Raw genomic sequence first — 23,329 nt, forward strand, 5'->3', positions numbered from 1 at the left:
CCACACTTTGTTATCACTGACTCTAGCATCTGCAGTTCTTGCTATCTCTCTTCTTACAATGATTTCTGACTTCTATATTCCCTTCACAATAGATTCCAATATTCTTTACTGTCAAGGATTGAAAGGTTTATAGGTTTCAAGCTTTTTTCATTGTGCACATATTTTAAGGAACTTACTGGGCAATCTTCTCTCTGATTTCCGTGCATATGCCATACCATACTAGTGTATGTTTTACTCCTTAATTTTTTTTTTCTAAACTAGCTTGCCAAATATTTTCATCCTCTTCAGTACAAAGAAATTTAGATCATCTGCCATTCCTTTCTCATTACCTTGGAGTTTATTTTGCCGATCTTTTAATGGCCCTATGCCAACTTTAATTTTTCTTGTTATTTGTGCATTGATACAACATAATTTTACATTATTTGCTAAATTGTTTTTAAAGTTGTCTTTGCCTTCCTAATTTTTTTTTAATCAACTTCTTTCCAAAGATGTCAGTATTCCCTTTATCCTTCCATTTGACATGTAAATATTTCTTTTATGTTGTTTTCTCTTTAGATTAAGTTTTCCCTTCAGCTATTTGTATTCATGGTGCCCATACTTAATTGGCTTGCTTGGCTTTTACTAGAATACAATTTTCTTCAACCCAATTTTAAGGATTTTCAGGTTTTTCTGTTTTTCAATTATTTTATGGGATGTGAGAATTGCTGGGTAGGCCAACATTTGTTATGCATCTCTTTGCTTTTAAAGACATTTTCCCAATTTACTTTAGTCTTATGATTCTATCTGCTCTTGTTTGAATATGACAAGATCCAGCATGATTTTTAATCTTACCTCTATACCCCTATTACATTCAGCTGATTTCAAGGTGGCATACCTGATAATCAAAGATCCCTACAGTGTGGAAGCAGGCCATTCAGCAATCAGGTCCACACCAACCCTCCAAACAACATCCCATCTGAACCTTCCCCCCCTAATCTATCCTTGTATTTCTCATGGCCAGTCCATCCAGCCTGCACATCCCTGGACAGTATAGGCAATTTAGCATCCATCTAACTTGCACATCTTTGGACTGTTGGAGGAAACTGGAGCACCTGGAGGAAACCCATGCAGACACAAGGAGAACATGCAAACTCCGCACTGACAGTTGGCCGAGGGGTGGAATCAAACCCGGGTCCCTGGCACTGAGGCAGCAGTGCTAACCACTGAGCCACTGTGCCACCCCAATGAATGAAAGCTCAGAATGAATGAAAATTCTGTTGCGACCTTCATAATCTGATGTTTGAGTAAAGCTGATCTTTTCCCAGGCACTGTTAATAACCCTTTCACTGATTTTACTGAGTGGGATAAAGCTACCACTGGCATTGTTTCCATTAGGTTTTTTCTTCTATTCTTTTTTGTGGGATGTGGGCTGGCCAGCATGTCTTGCCCATCCCTAGTTGCCCTTGAGAAGGTGGTGGTGAGCTGCCTTTTTAAACCGCTGCATTCCTCCTGCTATGGGTTGACCCACAATGCTATTAGGGAGGGAATTCCAGGATTTTGACCCAGCAACAGTGAAGGAATGGTGATATATTTCTAAGTCAGGATGGTGAGTGACTTGGAGGGGAACTTGGAGGTGGTGGTGTTCCCATATATCTGTTGCCCTTGTTCTTCTAGATAGAAGTGGTCATGGGTTTGGAAGGTGCTGTCTGAGGATTTTTGGTGAGTTTCTGCAGTGCATCTTGTAGATGGTACACACTGTTGCTACTGAGCGTCAATGGTGGAGGGAGTGAATGCTTGTGGATATAGTGCCAATCAAGTGGGCTGCTTTGTCCTGGATGGTGTCAAGCTTCTGGACTGTTGTTGGGGCTGCACTCATCCAGGCAAGTGGGGAGTATTCCATTACTCCTGACTTGTGCCTTGTAGATGGTGGACAGGCTTTGAGGAGTCAGGAGATGAGTTACTCGCCACAGTATTCTCAGCTTCTGGCCTGCCGGATAACTTGTGATCATGAATAAGGCAGTTAGAAATGAGGAAGTAGGGTGGTTTTAGCTGGCTGAACTGTTCACTAGGGTTCACTAAACTACACCTAAGCTCTCTGATGTGAGTAGTGGGATGTGTACCTCAGAATGAAGCATCCATACTTCATATCTTGCCAACATAAACGTATCTATGAATTTCTTAATATAAGCTTCAAAAGCTGTTAATCCTGATGATTGATATTTCTTCTGTGTTTGGTTGACAAAATTTGGCATCTTCAGATATTTATACAAACTGAGCTCAGGAACATATCATATGAGGTGTTGTGGGAATGGGTCCAGTTCCAAAGATTTAGGTGAAATGGCCTGTGGAAGAACCTGCACTGTCAAACAATAGCATGCAGTAGGATCCTGTGGTCCTGCAGCTCCTTTGACACGTATTAATGCAATTGATAGAGAATGTGGTTATGGCACTTACATATTCATTCAAAATTTGGGGAGATGATAGCCAAATGGTATTATCACAAGATCACATGGTTCTCAGGGTATAGGTTTGAATCCTGCCAAGTTAGATGGTAGAATTCAAATTCAATAAAAATAGCTGGAATTAAAAATCTACTGATGAACATGAAACCATTGCCAATTGTTGGAAAACCCCATCTGTTTTACTAATGTCCTTCGGGAAAGAAAATCTGCCATCCTCCCTGGTCTAGCTTACATGTGACTCCAGACCCACAGCAATGCGATTGACTCTCAACTGCCCTTTGAAATGGCCTAGCAAACCATTCAGTTGTATCAATATCTACAAAGTCTCAACAAAGAAATTAAACCAGACAGACCAACTGGCATCAATCTAGGCACCAGAAACAATAATGGCAAAAACAGCCCTGTTGACCCTGCAGATTCCTCCTTACTAACATTTGGGGTCTAGTGCCAAAATTAGGACAGTCTCACAGACTAGTCAAGCAACAGCCTGGCATTGTCCACAATGGATGATTCTGTAAGTATGACAATGTCCCAAGCACCACCATCACCATCCCTGGATCTGTCCTGTCCCACAGCAGGACAAATCCAGTAGAGGTGGTGCTCAGTGGTATATAGCCAGGAGGGAGTTCCCCTTGGAATCTACAACATTGACTTTGAACCCCATGAAGTCTCATGGCATCAGGTTAAACATGGGCAAGAAAACTTTCTGCTGATTACCACGTTCCATACTCTCTCGACTGATGAATCAGTACTCCTCCATGTAGAAAAACACTTGGAGGAGGCACTGAGGCTAGAGAGTGTGCAAAATGTACTGTGGGTGGGGAATTTCAGTATCCACCACCAAGAATGGCTCAGCAGCTGCACTACTGATCAAGCCGGTCGAATCCTAAAGGACATAGTTGCTAGACTGGGTCTGCGGCAGATGGTGAGGGAACCATTAAGAGGGAAAAACATACTTGACCTCATCCTTACCAATCTACCGGCTCCAGATCCTCTCTCCATGGCAATATCAATGAAAGTGACCAGGGAAAAGTCCTTGTAGAGACATAGTCCTGCCATCACATTGAGGATACCCTCCACCATGTTGTGTGGCATTATCACCATGTAAAATGGGACAGACATTGAAAAGATCTAGCAACTCAAAACTCTCCAAACCCATGACTACTTCCACCTAGAAGAACAAAGGCAGCAGATATATGGCAACACTACTACCTGCAAGTTCTCCTCCAAGCCACTCACCATCCTTACTTGGAAATATATTATTATTCATTCATTGTCACTGTATCAAAATCCTGGAATTCCCTCTTAAGGACATTGTGGGTCTACTTACAGCATGTGGACTTCAGCGGTTCAAGAAGACAGCTCACCATCACCTTCTAAAGGGCAACTTAGGCCAGGCAATAAACGCTGGCCAGCCGGTGATGCCCATATCCAATGAGTGAATAAAAAATACATTTGGAAGCATTACGTACATTCTGAGACACACATATTGGAGTAATTCGGTAAATGTGCTCAAATCTTTGTTCAGCACAATTTTTTATTCCCATCAGAAATAACAAATAGACATGAATGGTGTAATCTGCTGTAGTCACTTCAGGCAGTATTGAATGATTCAAATGCAGCCTGGGCAGCTGAGGCTTGTATGAAGCTTGCCAGTGAAAAAGGTAAATAACTAGCCAACTAATAACACAACATGACGCCGAACTGTTCTTCTGCCGTCTTCGCCTCCGTGCTCATTTCTTTGACAAGAGTCCTCTCCCTGCCCCTCAGATCCCTTTGCCCAACTCCAACACTCTCCCTCTACCCGGACCCCTCCCTCCAGCCTTTTACCTTCACTCGATCTTTTCATTGAGAAATGTCGACGTGATATCAGTCGCATCAATTTCACTGCCCCTCTCAACAAAAAAAGAAGTTCTGAGGAATGGTCACCGGACCCGAAATGTTAACTCTGTTTTCTCCTCCACAGATGCTGCCAGACCTGCTGAGCTTTTCCAGCAACTTTGTTTTTGTAGCCAACTAATAACTGCTTTCTGCTGTTTTGAAAAAAATCCTTCATGGCATTTCCAGATTAACAAAAATTGTGACAGTATGAATTATCTTGGTTCTGTAGATCGCCAGGCTGCGAAAAGGATGATAGACTACATCAACAGTTCCTCAGGGAAGATAACAAGGAAAGGTGCTACAAGACAAAGCAATATTGGTCAAGTAAGTACCTGGCACAGCAGTTTGAGAGAAATTTATATGTAACAGAAAAATTACACAAATTCTTAATGTAGGCATACAATGATCACAAATAACAATTGGTTTTATTGGGTTGTAATAAATGATATTATTACTGTAATGTGAAAAGTAGCAGTGGATTGTGACAAAGTTTGCTCCGGAAGCAAAATTTCATAATTTTTTCTTTGACACTTGACTCTTCAAATTTTAGCAAGTAGATGCTAAGTAAGTTCACTATTTGCATACTGTTTAATAGAGGTTTTACAATTTAAAATTTCAGTTTGATAAAGCTTATCCGATCTGTTAAGTGTTTGCATGCTTTGCATGTATATGAAATTCTTTTGCTTGTTATTTTTCAAAGAGATGAGTTTCAAAGCAAATGTCACGATGGAATTCAGCACAGATCAGCATAATTCACACCACCTGTTATGATATTGCCTTATCTTTCACTATTTACAAGACTTAGGTTATTCTTTGAATGTGTCTTTTGTCAAATGCCTTTGATCTAAAATGTTATTCATCTAATGTTTGATCCAATTGCATGAACAAAATCCAAAGATTAAAAAGGAAGGCCGAGTTATTTTTGTATGTGCTCAATTTCTGTCAGTGTATATACTGACAAGTGATCGTAAATACAGCTGTTGGTCAAGAGATTATAACTGTCAAAGTGAATGGAGGACTTTGTTGAAGAAAACAACTTTCAAAATGGAAGGTAATCATGATTGTGAAGGGAAGGATTTGAACGGAAGATGACCATTGATTACTCTCCAGGTAATGACATACACATAAGGATTAAAAGTAAGAACGTACGAGTTAGGAACAGAAATATGCTATTAAGCCCATCAGGCCTGTTCTGCCATTCAATATGATCATGGCTGACCTGTTTGTGTTCTGAACCTCACGTTTCCGTCCATCTCCAATAACTTTTGACTTCCTCACCTAACAAGAAACTATCTATTTCCGCTTAACAAAAATTCAATTACCCCATCTCCACATCCTTCTGAAACAGAGAGTTTCAAAGTCACAAACTGGAGACGATCAATGCCTGGCATTTGTGCGGTATTAATTGTTACTTGCCACTTGTCAGCCCAAGCCTCGATATTGATCAGACCATGTTGGATTTGAACGTGGACCAATTCGGTATCTGAGGAGTCACGAATGGTGCTGAACATTGTGAGATCATCAGCGAATATCCCCACTTCTGACTTTATGATGGAGGGAAGGTTATTGATGGAGCAGCTGAAGATGGTTGGGCCCAGGACACAACCTGAGGAACTCCTGCAGACATGTTCTGAAGTAGAGATGACTGGCCTGCAATGACCACAACAATATTCCTATGTGCCAGGTATGACTCTAACTAGTATAGAGTTTGCCTCCAATTCCTTGATGCCACACACAGTTGAATGTGGCCTTGATGTCAAGGGCTGTCACTCTCACCTCACCTCAGAATTCAGCATTTTTGTCCAAGTTTGAACCAAGGCTATAATGAGGTCAGGAGTTGGTCCAATACTTGATTTGTCAAATCCTTTTCACTTGTATATACTTTTAATGTATTTGTTCATGGGATGTGAGCATCACGGCTAGGCTAGCATTAATTGCCCAGCCCTAATCACCCCTATAAGCCACTCTCTTGAACCATTGCTGTTCTTAGGGTACAAGGACATCCAAATTCTGTTAAAAAGGGAGTTCCAGGATTTTGGCTTAGCTACAGCGAAGGAACAATGATATATTTCTAGGCCAGATTGATCTGTGGCTTGGAAGGGAACCTGGCCATGGTGGTATAACCATGGGTTTGAAATGTACCGTTGAAGGAACTCTTGTGAGTTGCTGCAGTGCATCTTTTAGATGGTATTTTCTACTTAATACTAAGAAGGAATGTGATGTTTAACTTTTATCTCTAGTTCTTTATTTTAAACTTTATACTAAGAAGGACTGTAATGCTTAACTTTACAGTTTACAGTAGATTTGTTTCTTTATTTTTATACTTTGTACCTAAGATTTTGTACCTAAGATTTTGTACCTAAGATTTTGTACCTAAGATGGTGCCAGGAATGGCAACTTGTACACTTTTCATTGTACTCATCTACTTTTGTACTCGACTATACATGACAAAAAATCTAATTCTAATTCTAATATTGCTGCCACCATGCATCAGTGGTGGACAGTGCAAATGTTTAAGGTGGTAAATGGAATGCTGATCACGTGGACTGTCTTGGATGCTGTTGAACTACTTGAGTGTTCCTGGAGCTGCACCTATCCATGCAAATGGTGATTATTGTATGTGCAAACACAACAAAATAAATCAGGTATTGCAATATTTAAGCACATTCATGGCATAAAATAGCATACTTCTGAATCTTGCACCTCCCAAAACTGAAGTGCCAAATAAGAAAGATAATCTTCCTTTAACTTTGTAAGTAATTGTACACGGGAATGATTCACTAGACTAGATTGATTCCAGGGGTGAGCAGTTTGTCTCATGAAGAGAGATTGAGCAGCTTGGACTTACATTTTCTGGAGTTTAGGAGAATGAGAGGAGATCTAATTGAGGCATTTAAGATGTTCAATGGAATTATAAAGTAGACGTAGAGAGGATGGGGAAATCTAGAATGAGAGGTCATAGTTTTAGGATAAAGTGTGGAGATTTAAAATAGAGATGAGGAGAAATTACTTCTCTCAAAGTGTAGAATAGAATAGATTTAGCCTTTATTGTCACATGTACTCAATGAGTATAGTGAAAAGTTTATATATTGCCAATTGCTTAAGGGGAGGCGATGGCCTAGTGGTATTATCACTGGACTGTTAATTCAGAGACTCAGTTAACATTCTGGGGATGACAAGGTGTAGAGCTGGATGAACACAGCAGGCCAAGCAGCATCAGAGGAGCAGGAAGGCTGACATTTTGGGCCTAGACCCTTCTTCAGAAAACATTCTGGGGACCTGGGTTCGAATCCCACCATGAGATGGTGAAATTTGAATTCAATAAAATATCTGGAATTAAGAATCTAATGATGACCATGAATCCATTGTCAATTGTTGGAAAAACCCATCTGGTTCACTAATGTCCTTTAGGGAAGGAATCTGCCATCCTTATCTGATCTGGCCTACATGTGACTCCAGACCTACAGCAATGTGGTTGACTCTGAACTGCCTGATGGGCAATAGATGCTGCCTAACCAGCGATGCACTCAGCCTGCAAATGAATACAGAAAAAAAAATTACAACACCGACTTGGCTACAAAAGTACCTAGGCACAGCTTCTTTAATTACAAGATCTTAGACATTACAGAAATAAAAGTTCAGTACAACAGACCACACTGGCATCTAGCTTCCAGTCCGCATTGGGTCCTGGTTCCAGACCATGCCGGGCTTCACCTTGAGGTTCATGAGACTGGGAAATCGCTCCAGACTGCCATGCCGGGCCAATGAGGCTGCTACAATAGGGAGGGAGGCAACTACGCCGGGCAGGAGGTTGCCACACCACACTGGGAGGCTGCTGCACCAGGCTGTGATGTAGTCACACCACGCCGGGAGGCCGGATCTGTGAAATCGTGAGTCTGTGGAATTCACTACCTCAGAGTGCGGTGGGTTATAGGAGATTGAGTAAATTTAAGAAGGAGACAGACAGATTTTTAATTAATAATGGGTTGAAAAGTTATGGAGACTAGGTAGGAAATTGGAATTGAGGTAGAGGTGCGATCAGCCAGGATTATATTAAATGGCAAAACATTTTGAGAAGCTGGATTGCCTACTCCTGCTCTGAGTTCTTATGTTCTTATGTTCTCCTTGAAAGAATCACACTGTTGAAATGCCAGGTAACAGTAACAGGGTTGCATTATGCTGAGCTAAATAGAATGGCCAGTTTTGGCTACACCAGTTCATTCCCTCCAGCAAATTACAGAGCATTAATGCATGAGTACTGGGAACAGGTCAACAGCCTGTTCCCTCTGACCAGGCACATATGATGTACAGGGATTTAAAGAAGTCTAGAAAATAGAAATAGTGATTGGATTTTGAAGTCAAACATGGACCTGTTGAGAAGATGCAAGTTACAGGATCCAGATGTTCCTGGAATGACTGGAGATTATCTATATTGCAGGTGAAACTTTTCAAGTAGAAGCAATAGTTGCAATGGCCAATCTGCAATAATTCATCCTTCTCCATTTAGAATATTACATCAACCATTTGATCTATTATTATAGGAATCAGGTTTGTGGTTTTAACAAAATAAACTGCAGCATTCTGATAGTTCTGAATGTCTAGGGGACAGAATTAGTTACGACAGGATACACTGTACACAAACATCAGTTAATGATCAAACACATTTCACTAAATAGAATATTGCTGCAGTCAGTAGCCAAATGATAGTCCAGAAAAAAACTTCCCTGTTTTCTAAAACCTCCTTCATTATCACCGTGTCAAGACCCTGGAACTCCCTTCCTTGTGGCATTAGGGCTCTACCTACAGCACGTAGATTCCAGCAGTTCAAGATGTTAGCTCACCATTACCTTCTCAAGGGCAACTATGGATGGGCAATAGATGATGGTCAGCCTGTGAGAGCCACACTCCAAGAGTCAATAAAAATAATCAATTCCCATGAAAATGTCTGCTTAGACCTTTGGAGCTTCATTCCTGGAGACCCTTGACCAAATTTGACATGGAGACATAAAGGAGATATAAAGATAAAGATCACATAAAATGTTACAAATCTCAAATCTGAGCTAAAAATTGGCCTTTGGTTAACGAATTTCTTGTTATAACAAAGACAGTTTAGGAGATAGTTAGCCAAGCCTGCTCCTTGGAGAATATTAAAGTACAGTTATGTGCCTCAGATTTAATGTTCGGTTGAATGTGAGGCAGGGATTATTGGAGCCAGCAGATAAGTATGTTTTCCTTTGATGTAAATACATGTAAAAATGAGATCCAGCTTCCCTGCTTCTCTCCATCTTTGAATTGTGTAATTGGACACTGACTGAAGCCAGGATCGCCCAGTTGCCTCCGGTCTTTATGATTTCTCCATCTTCTGCACTCCACGGCTGAGGCATCTGATCACCTAGAAACATTTCCAATAATCCCTCCACCATTCTTCCAATGTCACTTCCTGCCCCATCCAACCCTGTGATCGCTCCAGCCTCACTCCCAATATTCTGACATTTCCCCATCCCTGCATGTCTGGTGCTGACCTTTGAAATATTGTCATCAAGTCCTCTGAACTTTTGTGAAGTCGGTCTTTGATTTTACCTTTCAAATGGCAGGCAGGACTCAATTCCAGGATTCCCCTAGTTCTAGTTTCTTTGTCTTCATGTATTCTGTTCAGACCCCCAGAATATTATATATTTCCATCAAGTCACCTCTTATTCTTCTAAATGCAGAACATATAAGCCTAGCCTGTCCAACCTTCTTCACAAGGCAACTTTCCCATTCCAGACATTAGTCTGGTTAACTTTCTCTGAACTGCCTCCTATAATTTTACATCCTTCCTTCAATAAAATAACCCAATACTGTTTACAGTACTCTTGATGCAGTCTTACCAGTGCCCTGTGTAACTGAAGCACAACCTCTCTTCGTATTCAACTCCCCTCACAATACGTGGTACCATTCTGTTAGCATTTCTAATTATTTGGCTATTCCTCTTATACAAACCTTTTGTGTTTCATACACAAGGACACCCAGATCCCTCTGCATCTCAGAGTTCTGCAATCTCTTGCTCTTTAGACAATAATATTAACTGTGTTAGTGTCTCTGTGTCATTGCATACCCCTTTACCCACACTCAGTGGTCCCTCAAACCTTCGGTCCAATTCATATACCTTCACCAGCTCCCAATGGCTCTTGATGCTAACCCTTTTATCCTTTAATCCACACCAAGATTGAAAAATGAACTCAACTGAGAGCCCAACTTCTATTAAGTCAGTGGAATCAAGGGAAAGCTTTGCTTGTTAGCTTTTTCTCTTAAATCTATTTTGTCAATGGCTTAATTTTTATTTAGACAAGATATAGAGCTGCAGTTTCTGCCATTGGTACTTTAAAGTTCTGGTTGCTTGACATTTTTATAAGTTGCAGTAATGGTAGTTTGTTATGATGGTACAAGCTTTTTCATACATGCCATTGTTACTGTTAGGTTTATTGGATCTTGACAAAGTGCATACTGGGTGAATGGGCATTCCAGCCTCTCTTTTCCACTTTATCTTCACTGTGACTGACTGCTGAAGATTTATTCAGCCAATAGTCAGTCAATCTTTTATATTCATTGGCTGTGTCAGGAAATGGACTCAAAAAATATTAGTAGGTCCTTCCTTTAAAGTCAGCACTCTTGTTAGAAACTTAGTTGTGAAACAAAACACCTCCAGCCAAACCTTGAGCACCTACTCATTTCCAAGTAAATATTATGGCTAAACACATTTGATTTGACATGCAGAGGAGCCTTGAAGATCCTCTTTATGATGTGTCAGAACATTATCTCGGATAATCTGATGGCCAGATAGTGGTCTAAACAGTGTAGTTGGGGGCTGCATGTCAGGACTATGCAGAAATCCTGATGCAGCTGACCCCAAGAGAATTGTCCCGGAAATCAAAAATTCTAATTAATCTAACTCTTGGTTAAATATTAAACTGGAACCCCCACACCCCACACCTGTCAGACTGGACCCGAAATGCTCACCAACCCCATTCCACATTCCCTGGGCCTAACAGCAGCAACCGCTCCCAATACACCTCTGACCTGAAAATTAGACCAGTCCATGTGCTGTAGGTAGACCCACAGCGCTGTTAGAGAGGGAGTTCCAGTATTTTGACTGATAGGGATTGGCTGGGTTGGATTTGTCTTGCTTTTGTGTTTAGGGGTTTCCTGCTCAATTTTCCCCATTCTTCGGCCAGTCTTATAGTGGAACGACTTGGCTAGGGTTGGAGCAAGTTCTGGACCAACAGTTTTCAGTACTATGCTGAATGTTGTCAGGGCCTATAATCTTTGCGGTATCCAGTGCTTTTAACCATTTCTTGATATCACATGGAGCGAACTGAATTTGTGAAGACTGGTACCTGTGATGCTGGGGACCCCTGGAGGAGGCCGAGGTAGATCAGCCACTTGACACTTCTGGCTGAAGATTGTTACAAATCTTATCTTTATATGGTGCACTGATGTTCTATGCTTTTCTATTAATAAGGATGGGGATGTTTGTGAAGTCTTCTCTTTCAGTGAGTTTAATTGTCTACCTTTATTCATGACTGCAAGTGGCAGGACTGCAGAACTTAGATCTGCTGTGTTGGCTATTGAATTGCTTAGGTCCATCACTTGCAGCTTATGCTGTCTGGGCAAGTAAATCCTGTTTTGTAGCTTCACAGGTTGACATCTCAATTTTAGGTATGCTTGGTGCTGCTCCTGGCATGCCCTCAAGCACTCTCCATTGAATCAGGGTTGATCCTTTGGCTTGATGGTCGTGGTAGAATGGGGGATACGCCATGCCATGAGGATAAAGATTATATGGAGGACAATTCTGCGACTGTTGGTTCTCCACAGCGTCTCATAGAAGCCCAATCTTGAACTGCTATAACATTGAGCATGGTGATAGTGCCATACAACATGATGGAGGGTAATCTGACTGTGAAGCCAGTACTTCGTCTGCTCAAGGACTGTGCGGTGGTAATTTTTACCAATATTATGGTGGACCGATGTGCCTTCAGCCAGCAGATTGGTAAGGATGAGATCAGGTATGCTTTCCTTCTTGTTGGTTCTCTCACCACCTACCATAGACCATGTCCTTTGGACCAGCTCGACTGGTAGTGCTGCTGCTAGGGTGGACGTTGAAATCCCCCACCCAGAGTACCTTCTGTGCCCTTGCCACTCTTAATGCTTCTTCCAAGTGTTGCTCAATACGGGAGAGCATTGAATCATCAGTTATAGAGTCATAGAGATGCCCAGAGTGGAAAGTGACCCTTCGGTACAACTCATCCATGCCGACCAGGTATCCTAAATAAATCTAGTCCCATTTGACAGCATTTGGCCCATATCCGTCCAAACACTTCCTTATCATATAGCCATCCATATGCCTTTTAAATGTTGTAATTGTACCAGCTCCACCACTTCCTCTGGCAGCTCATTCCATACACGCACCACCCTCTGTGTGAAAACATTGCCCCATAGGTCCCTTTTAAATCTTTTCCCTCTCACCTTAGACCTATGCCTCTAGTTTTTGACTCCCACACCCCAGGGAAAAGACCTTGTCTATTTACCCTATCCATGCCCCTCATGATTTTATAAATCTCTGTAAGGTCATCCCTCAGCCTCCAATGCTTCAGGGAAAATAGCCGCAGCCTATTCAGCCTCTCCCAAGCCCCCCAATCCTGGCAACATCCTTGTAAATATTTTCTGAACCCTTTCAAGTTTCACAACATCCTTCCTATTTTAGGGAGACCACAATTGCACACAGTATTCCAAAAGTGGCCTAACCTATGTCGTGGAATGCCACAACACAACCTCCCAACTTCTTTACTCAATGCACTGACCAATAAAGGCAAGCAAACCAAACGCCTTCTTCACTATCCTATCTACTTGCAACTCCACTTATAAGAAACTATGAACCTGCACTCCAAGGTCTCTTTGTTCAGCAACACTCCCCAGGACCTTACCATTAAGTGTATAAGTCCTGCCCTGATTTGCCTTTCCAAAATGCAGCACCTCACATTTATCTACATTAAACTCCAGCTGCCTCTCTTTGGTCCATTAGCCCGTCTGATCAAGATCCCATCATATTCTGAGATAACCTTTGCTGTCCACTACATCTGTAATTTTGGTGTCATCTGCAAACATACAAATCCATACCTCCTATGTTCACATCCAAATCATTTATATAAATGATGAAAAGCAGTGGACCCAGCACCGATCCCTTGTGGCACATCGCTGGTCACAGGCCTCCAGCCTGAAAAGCAATCCTCCACCACCACCCTCTATCTTCTACCTTCAAGTCAGTTCTGTATCCAAATAGCTAGTTCTCCCTCTATTCCATGTGATCTAACCTCGCCGACTAGTCTACCATGAGGAACCTTGTCAAACGCCTTACTGAAGTCCATATAGATCAGATGCACTGCTCTGCACTCATCAATCCTCCTCATTACCTCTACAAAAAACTCAATTAAGTTAGTGAGACATGATTTCCCACTCACAAAACCATATTGACTATCCCTAATCTGTCCTTGCCTTTCTAAATACATGCAAGTCCTGTCCCTCAGGGTTCCCTCCATCAACTTGCCCACCACCAATGTCAGGCTCCCTGATGTCTATAGTTCCCTGGCTTTTCCTTACCACTTTTCTTAAATAGTGACACTATGTCAGCCAATCGCCAGGCTTCCAGCAACTCACCTGTGGTTATCGATGATACAAATATCTCAGCGAGGGGCCCAGCAATCAGTTCCATAGCTTCCCATAGAGTTCTAGGATACACCTGATCAGGTCTCATGGATTTATCTGCCTTTATGCGTTTTAAGCTGTCCAGTACCTCCTCCTCTATAATATGGACATTTTTCAAGATGTCGCTGTTTATTCCCCCACGTTCTATATCTCGCATATCCTTCTCCACAGTAAACACTGATGCAAAATACTCGTTTAGTATCTCCCCTAGTCCTCTGTGGTTCCACACATGGGTAGCCTAGCTGATTTTTAAAGGGCCCTATTCCTCTCCCTAGTTACCTTTGTCCTTAATGTATTTGTAGAATCCCTTTGGATTCTACTTAATCCTATTTGCCAAAGCTATCTCATGACCCCTTTTTGCCCTCCTGATTTACCTCTTAAGTATACCCCTACTGCCTTTATACTCTTCTTGGGATTCACTCGACCTCCGTTGTGTATACCTGACATTCCTTCTTTTTCTTGACCAAAACCTTAATTTCCTTAGTCATCCAGCATTCCCTACACCTACCAGCCTTGCCCTTCACCCTAACAGGAACATACTGTCTCTGGATTCTCGTTATCTCATTTTTGAAGGCTCCCCATTTTCCAGCCATCCCTTTACTAGCAAACATACACCCCAATCAACTTTTGAAAGCTCTTGCCTAATACCATCAAAATTGGCCTTCCTCCAATTTAGAACTTTAACTTTTAGAGCCGGTCTATCCTTTTCTATCACTTTTTAAAACTAACAGAGTTATGGTCACTGGTCCCAAAGTGCTGCCCCAGTGACACCTCAGTCACCTGCCCTGCCTGATTTCCCAAGAATAGGTCAAGTTTTGCACCTTCTCTGGTAGATACATACACAAGTTGAGGAAGGACAGTGCGTGGTAATTAGCAGATATTTTATTGCCCACATTTGATCTGGTGCATTGAGACTTCACGAGGTCCGGAGTCAATGCTGAGGACTCTTAGGGCAACTTCTCCCTCACAATATGCCACTGTGTCACCATCTCTGCTAGTGGGACAGGTCATATCCAGGGAGATTGATGGTCTTGTCTTGGATGTGGTGTTTAAGACATGATTCTTGAGTATGATTATATGAGTATGAGTCTGGCTTGACAAGTCTGTGATACAGCTGTCCCAATTTTGACATTGGCCCCCAGATGTTAGCAAGGAGGACATTGCAGAGTTGACAGGGCCGTATTTTCTGTTGGCATTTATGGTACCTTTGCTGATGCGACGTGTTCTATCCCATTGAATTTCTTTTTTTTTCTAACAGTACAGAGAGGTTCACTAGGCTATTTCAATTTCAACCACATGGTTGTGGGTCTGACCAGACCAGGTTCCCTAACTGACATTATTGAAACAGACGTAGGTTGTTTTGACACATGACGTTGTTTCATGTTTATCATTAGATTTTTAATTCCAGATTTTAGTGAGATTCAAATTTTACAGATGCCACGGTGGGTTTTGAAGCCAGATCTCCAGAATATTACCTGGGCTTCTGGATTAATAGTTCAGTGACAATACCACTATAGCATTGCCTCCTGAAATGGACCATTTAGTCCTTTAAGCTTGTTCTACCATTCAGTGAGACTAAGACCAATCTGCAAACTGACTTCAGAAATTTGCCTTTGCCCCATATCCCTCAATGCCATGGGTTAACAGAAATATGTTGATCTCAGAGGCCCAGATTCAAACCAATAAAGGGTAAATTGGGGATGGAGCAGATTTTTAAGCATCTTGAATCATTCATTGTGATGGGACATTTGAAGGTTTTCTTGATTGTTAAGCTGGGCTGAGTAGTTTTTCCCATTGAGATTACTTTGAGATTTTGTAAATTCTGCGCCGGTTTACAAACACATGATATGACATAGGTCATAATAAAACCCATTTATGCATAATGACACAAAAGAAAACAAATATAGAATGATGTAGAGAAATGGAATTCAGATAAAGAGTTTCACGTAAGGATCCAATGCTATAATGAGTTCAAGTGGTCTGGAGGCACTCTCTTACTGATCTATGGTGGAAATTTTGTCTTCAAGCCAAGAAAATCTCTCTGAAACTTTTCACACCACAACACTCAATTTGTGTTTGTGTTTTGCCAAATTTCCCATTCCTTACTATTCCCATTTAAAGCTGTATACACCTTGATCCAAGAGTCAAAATAAAAAAGTGAATGTTGGAGAAGACAATATAGTGACCAATGGTGTTAATACAGTTCAATAGCCCTGCTATTGACATAGAGGGATGGGTAATCAGATTTCCTCCAGGAAAATCTTCCCTTCCACTAGGACGTTGGCTGAGTAATGATCAGCTTCAACATATAGTGGTTGATGAATCTAAGTGCGTGTTTCACTGAAAATTGTTCACTTTTCTTTCTTTATGTTTGTTGTATTGATTTTGAAAGAAAGAGGCTTTATTGGACAGTTGAGGTGATGTGCTTAAGAAACCTGGGTTAGCTTGATTCAGTCTTTCATTCTGACTTTCTATCTCTGATTCTCTAACAATCCCTTTATTCTGTTTCAATCCTGAACAGACTGAAATCACTAGGTCAACATATAGAGACAGCAGGAGTGAGAACCAATTAATCGACTGCATTGTGTGTTAATGGACCAAAACCTGCACAGGCTAAGAAGCAAGAATGGAAAAATTGCTGACAAGGTTGGTAGAAACTGTGTAATATTCAATATTTGAAGTAAAGAACAGTCCACACAACCCGTAACTGAAATGAAATAAGGAATGCAAAAGGAATTTTTGTCTTGGAACGCCCTCTAGTGCACTAATTATCATTACCGTTACTATACAAGTATGTACATAGGATGAGTGTGTAACCAAAGCATGAGTCACATATGCGCGTATGATTTCCCATATGTGTGCAGATGACCTCCATGACATCAATTGAATCCTGTTTCTTTAACTATTTCCTGACTCAGCTTCATCTCTTATTTGAGTTTCTTCCTCTCATTTAAATCAAGCTCTTACAGTCAGTTTAGAACTGTGATCTTGTCTTTTTTGTGCTGAAGTCTTGAGACAAGTAAAGAGCCTTAGTGGCGTGGCACAAGTGCAAAAACAGCATAGCCCCTATCATTTCACAAGATGTAGACATCTTCTATGGCTGCCTTCTTTCAGTGTTTTCAAATGTACTTTTCATCAGTTTTTAATTCTTGGTCCCCACCCTGTCAACCCTGTACCCCAGGCTCTGGTCATCACACCTGTCTATACACCCAGCGCTACTCACCCATCTCTCCTTAGCCCTGGCCTCTTTACCCAACCCCAAGCCCACACATCCAGCTCTGCTCATCACCCATGCCCACACCCTGAGTACTGCTAAGCCTTGCCAGCTGCACACTCAGCTCTCCTCACCCTCTGCCTGCACCCCTATTACTGCTCACCTTCCCTGCCCATATCCTGTTTCAGCTCAATAGCAACATTTAAGAAGCATCTCTTATGAATAGGAAGGGAATGGAGGGATACAGATAGCATGCAGACAAAAGCAAGTTAGTTTAGAAAGGCATCATGTGTCAATGCAGTCTTTTTGGGCCGAAGGTTTTCTTGTGCTGTATTGTTCTACAAGGAATAAACAATTCTTATCATGGATCTAGGCATATTATTCTGTGTTGTATACCAGTCACAAACTCATGAAAATGGGAAATTAGTATGCATGTCTTTATGTTTCCTCCATTATCAGAGGCAGGAACGCTAATTTGCTAAAATTCTTTCCCTTCCAAGGAGTACAACATAAAGTATGTCCAGCTCACCCAATGTCAAAAAGGGCCAGTAATATGGTTATTGAAACCATGACCAGAAGAGACTTTGATGGTTGGGGCAGGTTAGCTAAGGGAATTGGTTTATTGAGTTAAGTGTTCATTCGTAAATGTTGCTAGTGAAATGGGGTACCATAAGAAGAATACAGAGGAGATATAAAATGTATCATACTTTTACTCAAAGTATAGCAGCTGAGCATGCGCAAAAGAAACTATATTATACTGACATCATTATCACATGAAACTGGAGCCTAGGGCTGTAGGGGTCCAGTTAAAATACCTGCTCTTGCCATCCTCTCTATATAGTTATGTTCAATTATATCTATCATCATTCATTCATGAGATCTCATAAACCTACAAAGGTTACATGCTTACAGATATTTCTTATTTGGGAATTGCTGACAGTTCCTTTGTGGCAGTGGTACAAGACTCTGCAGTACCATTATCATAATTAAGGAATGTATCCAACAGGATGTATCAAGCAAAGTTAAAGCATTAAGCCACCTGGTGTCAGGTTGCTTTCACTCATCATTTTGCTTTCTGACTCAAGTGGCGTTGCCTCTGTAATAGGAGGTTAGTCTGTCAGATCAGAATGAACAGGTGTCCATTAGCAAAAGAGTGTAAACAGGCAGGAATGAATTGTTTTGGAGTGGAATTGTGGCTGGTGAAGAACAGCTTCATATTTTCGATGTAACAACAGCCATTGTACTTTAAGAAGTGATGTAAATTGTTTTGAGACGTTTCAGCATGATAAGATGTAATATAATTGCAAATACTACTTACTTTGTAGTTAAAATTTGGTTATAATGAATGTTGTTTGCTATTAGACTCCTCAGTCCATGTCTGTTCTTCATTACTAGGGACTGTGCGGGTACTTCAAATCACAGTACACTACTTCAATTAATCGCTGGTTGGAGAAGGCTGGAAGGGAAGGTAAATTCACAATCAATTTAAAAGTTATCATCATATTATTTTATTTTTGCTATGTTTTGCCTCTTAAGTGTATGTCTAAAGGTCACATTGAGGTCTTGTTTACATTTTCATAAACTCAATAATAATAAAAAAATTGAGAGCTTGATTATACAGTTATTAAGCAAAACTACTGTATTGTAAGGCGTGTGTACAAAACCAGTTTGTAGATTCTCAACTCCATACTCTATTTTTGTTGAGAATACATCATAGAGTTGTCCTAAACATGTAATGGTTTAGCACTAGCCTTGTAATTCACTCAGAAAAGCTACAAGATGCATATAAAAATGGGAATAATCTTCATGACATCTGTTCAAGTGATCACTCTGAGGCTAACTATTAAAACATAGACAAAAACAGAAAATACTGGAAATACGCAGTAGGTCAGGCAACATCAGTGTAGACAAAAGGAATTACATTTCAGGTTTAGTAGGAACTGCAGATGCTGGAGAATCCGAGAGAACAAGGTGCAGAGCTGGATGAACACAGCAGGCCAAGCAGCATCATAGGAGCAGAAAGTCTGACGTTTTGGGCCTGGACCCTTCATCTGATGAAGGGTCTAGGCCCGAAACGTCAGCCTTTCTGCTCCTATGATGCTGCTTGGCCTGCTGTGTTCATCCAGCGCTACATTTCAGGTTAACAACCTTTCAGTGGGAAGTGGAAAATATTAGAGATATAACTGCTTTAAGCAAATGTAGAGTCTGGGACATAACAGTGAGTTGGTGAGATCTCAGGGGGATTTTCCTTTGGACACAGGCACTGGTAATGACTTTGCTGCACCATCTACTTCTTAGAGACTCATCTTCCTTTTCTTTACTTATCCTACTGTCACACCCTTTTGCTTTGCCTTATAATCTGTCATTTAATTTCTTCTGCCTTTTATCCCAACACAAAGCTACTCTTTATTCTGATCCTGAGTGAGAAAAACGTGGTAAAATATGTTATGGAGCGACAATCATTTTAAAATTATAAAAGGAAAAGGAAAAGAACGTTTTTGGTGGTTGCATTACTTCCTGGAGGTAGTAGAAGTGGTGGAGCATAATTGTTTTAAAATGAAGGCTGACAGTGTGGAACAGAGTCATAGAGCTGTACAGCACAGAAACAGACCTTTCAATCCAACTCGTCCATGCCGACCAGATATCCTAAATAAATCTAGTCCCATTTGCTAGCAGTTGGCCCATATCTCTCTAAACCCTTTCTATTCATATACCCATCCATATACCTTTTAAATGTTGTAATTATACCTGCCTCCACCACTTCCTCTGGCAGCTCATTCCATACACACACCACCCTCTGCATGAAAAAGTTGTCCCATACATCCCTTCTAAATCTTTCCCCTCACATCTTAAACCTATGCCTCTAGATTTTGATTCCCACACCCCAGGGAAAAGATCTTGTCTATTTACCCTATCCATGCTCCTCGTGATTTTAAAAACCTCTATGAGGTCATCCCCAAGCCTCTGACACTCCGGGGAAAATTTTCCCAGCCTATTCAGCCTCTCCCTATAGCTCAAGCCCTGCAACCCTGGCAGCATCCTTGTAAATCTTTTCTGAACCCTTTCAAGTTTCACAACATCCTTCCTATAGCAGGGAGACCAGAACTGCATGCAGTATTCCAATAGTGGCCTAATCAATATCATGTACAGCCGCAACATGACCTCCCAACTCCTATACTCAATGCACTGAACAGTAAAGGCAAGCTTACCAAACGCCTTCTTCACTATCCTATCTACCTGTGACTCCATTTTCATGGGGTGAAAGGAAATCCAATCATGTTTCTTGAAGGAAGTAACGAGGACAGAAGTGTGAGAAATGAAATTGACAAAATCAAGGACACTATCAAATATAGTGAAAAGGAAACTTCAGTTGAGGAAAAATGAAAACTGACTGCAAGTACTGTTGTGCATGCTGTCATCACCAGAACCGGTCTGGTAGAACTGGACAAATGGGGAGATTGGAATAGAATCTTTACAGGAAATGGGACAAAAGGAAGTAGAATCAATGTAGCTGTCGGAGTCTGATGGACTTACTGTAGATGTTAGAATGGGATTGATATGACCTATTGTACACAGAGTAAATGAAATGAAAGATGAGACAAAGTAAATCTGATGAAAATGATCCTATCAGACTGTTTACAATGAACCTTCTACCTTCAGGGATAAAGATGAGCACTGTCAGGCAGAAAACCATTATGCTGACCATAGCACATTGCAGTGTGCAAGTAGTCAAAGCGAGAAAGAAGATGATCAAAATATGATTGTTCCAGACGAAGCAATAATTAGAGAGACAGATATGTTATGGTTTTAAGCAAGATCAAGGTTGAGTGAGGTTGTAGACTTGCTTGCTGAGCCAGTGGGTTTGGTTGCAAATGTTTCATCAACCTGCTAGGTAACATCCTCAGTGCACATCCAGTGAAGCATCGGTGTTCTGTCCCGTTTATTATTTATATGCCATGATTTGCTGGGTTGGTTGGTATTACTTCTGGTTTTGTTTCTCAGTGGTTTGTACATAGAGTCTAATTCACTGTGTTTGTTGATGGAGCTTGGATTGGAATATCAGGCTTCCAGGAATCCCTTGGCATCACTCTGTTTGGCTTAGATGGACATCTGTAACTGGCTTGAAAGGATATTGATGATGGCGAGGAGGATCTAGTCATTGTGGTCCATGTTGACAATTAGAAAATATGAGAGTTCTACCAGGAAGCCATTCCCTCTTACAATTGGGTCAGTAACAAAAGGTAACATATGTAAAATAATTGACATGAAAAACTTCTCTTTTTTTTCTCTATTGAAATATACAACATCCTCAAAATAGGTTAGACACTGAGATGTCTGACTATGGAATCGAGAACACAAGGGGACACAAGGATAAAAGGACAATTATTTAGGACTGAGGTGTTGAGTAATTTCTTCAGTCAGTTGGTGATGAATTCTTTGGAATTCCCCAGAGAATTGTTGATGCTCAATTATTGAATCTATCTGTGGATATGATGCATAGATTTTTGGCCTTTCACAGAATCAAAAGATTGGGAACAGGCAGAAAAGTGGAATTGAGACTGAAGGTCAGTCAGGATTGTATTGAATAAAGGTGCAGCCTTAGGGAGCCAAATGGACTATTACTCCTTCTATATTCTCATGCTGTTAAGCACCATACTACCCTGACTTTGAACTAATTTACCATTCTCACCCTAATGGCACTGTGGATGTAGCTATTATCACATGGAATGCAGTGATTCAAGAAAGCAACTCACCACCACCTTCTTAAAGGCTAAATTCCATGTGATATTTGTCAAGCCACCTCTGATAGTAATGCAAAGCAGTGGGTGCCTACAATAACTCAAACTGATTTTGTGAGGATTAGTGTTAACTTCGGTGCTCAGAAAGATACTAATTGAGCATGAAAGAATTAAAACACTAATTCACTATCAAACTACTGCTAAATTCATGTGTTTCTGACAACATTTAGGAATGAACACAATTAGCCAAAGAATATTCAAATATTTCATCACTAGCAGTACTTTAGATGGTTAGTCATTTGTGGTCATGACATAAACCACTCAGTAGCACTTAGAAGAACACTTAAAAAGAACCATTTCAATGAATGGTCAATGATCACCCAGGATTCTTTACACCCTTTTGCTAATGGACACCTATTCATTCTGTACACATTTCATTTCCATTCTACCAACTGCATTTATTATGTTTGATTTTATCTTCCATTGTTGAAACTAATGTGTTTCATTAGCACACACAATTCAATACTGCCAAACTTTTCTCATACTTGTTTCCCAGCCACACAATATGCCACCAACAAGTATTGTCATTATTGTTATTATTACAATAAGTATTTACATTTTTTTGTGAATAATGTGGGCAAAAGAAAACCTAGAACCACTCTTGTAGATTCTCTCACCAGATATTCCCAACAGTCTTTTCCACTTATTTCTATATCTTCCTGCTTCATAGTATCAATCTGGCTTTCAATCCATTAATTTCATTTGGTTTATGGTATATTTATGAGCCATAACCAGGAATCTTAAAATTCCCAATGCAATGGACACTGTTATGTTCACTTTGCAGATGGATCCAGAGCAGCAAGAATAGCATAAAGATTGCTGTCTACGTTTTACTCCAATCTCATTCTTCTATCCTGCATGTATAAAACATTTGAATTGGAGTAATTTCTGACCAAAGAACTAATAAAGTTTGAAATTTTAACTATTTCAATATTTATAATAACCAGAATGACTTATACTTTTGGGGACCGTAATTGTCTAGTTCATTCCACATTCTTAGACTATAGCTGAGTAAAAGAAAAACAATTGTGGATAAATCCGTATCTTGTCAATTGTCTCCCCATATTCATTTCCACTCAGAATCATTTATTGTCAACAGCAGAGCCAGGGAACATGGATGCAATTCACCCATGAAAAGTTAGATCTATGTTGCTGTAGGAGCAATGGGCTTCAACCTATTTGTGTCATGTATCTTTTGCACTACTGCCAAACGTGCAATAGGGAAATAGCTGACAGGATATTCCAGGATAATC

The 23,329-nt window shown here is 40.7% G+C and overlaps 1 long non-coding RNA gene across 2 annotated transcripts in view; it reads left to right on the forward strand.

Moving 5' to 3' along the window:
- The first annotated feature begins 4,549 nt into the window (after positions 1-4,549).
- The window catches only part of LOC109915681, a 32,546-nt gene continuing 13,766 nt past the window's right edge, over positions 4,550-23,329 (forward strand). Inside the window, exons 1-3 of one of the 2 annotated variants that reach the window (XR_007263639.1) lie at positions 4,550-4,646; positions 16,585-16,709; positions 18,673-18,745. This is a non-coding gene — a long non-coding RNA (uncharacterized LOC109915681). Of the gene's footprint in view, positions 4,647-16,261; positions 16,710-18,672; positions 18,746-23,329 lie in introns of those variants that run through there. The other variant, XR_007263637.1, reaches the window with a different exon arrangement.

Source organism: Rhincodon typus, chromosome 1 (assembly GCF_021869965.1).
Source record: "Rhincodon typus isolate 14 chromosome 1, sRhiTyp1.1, whole genome shotgun sequence".
Lineage (NCBI taxonomy): Eukaryota > Metazoa > Chordata > Chondrichthyes > Orectolobiformes > Rhincodontidae > Rhincodon > Rhincodon typus.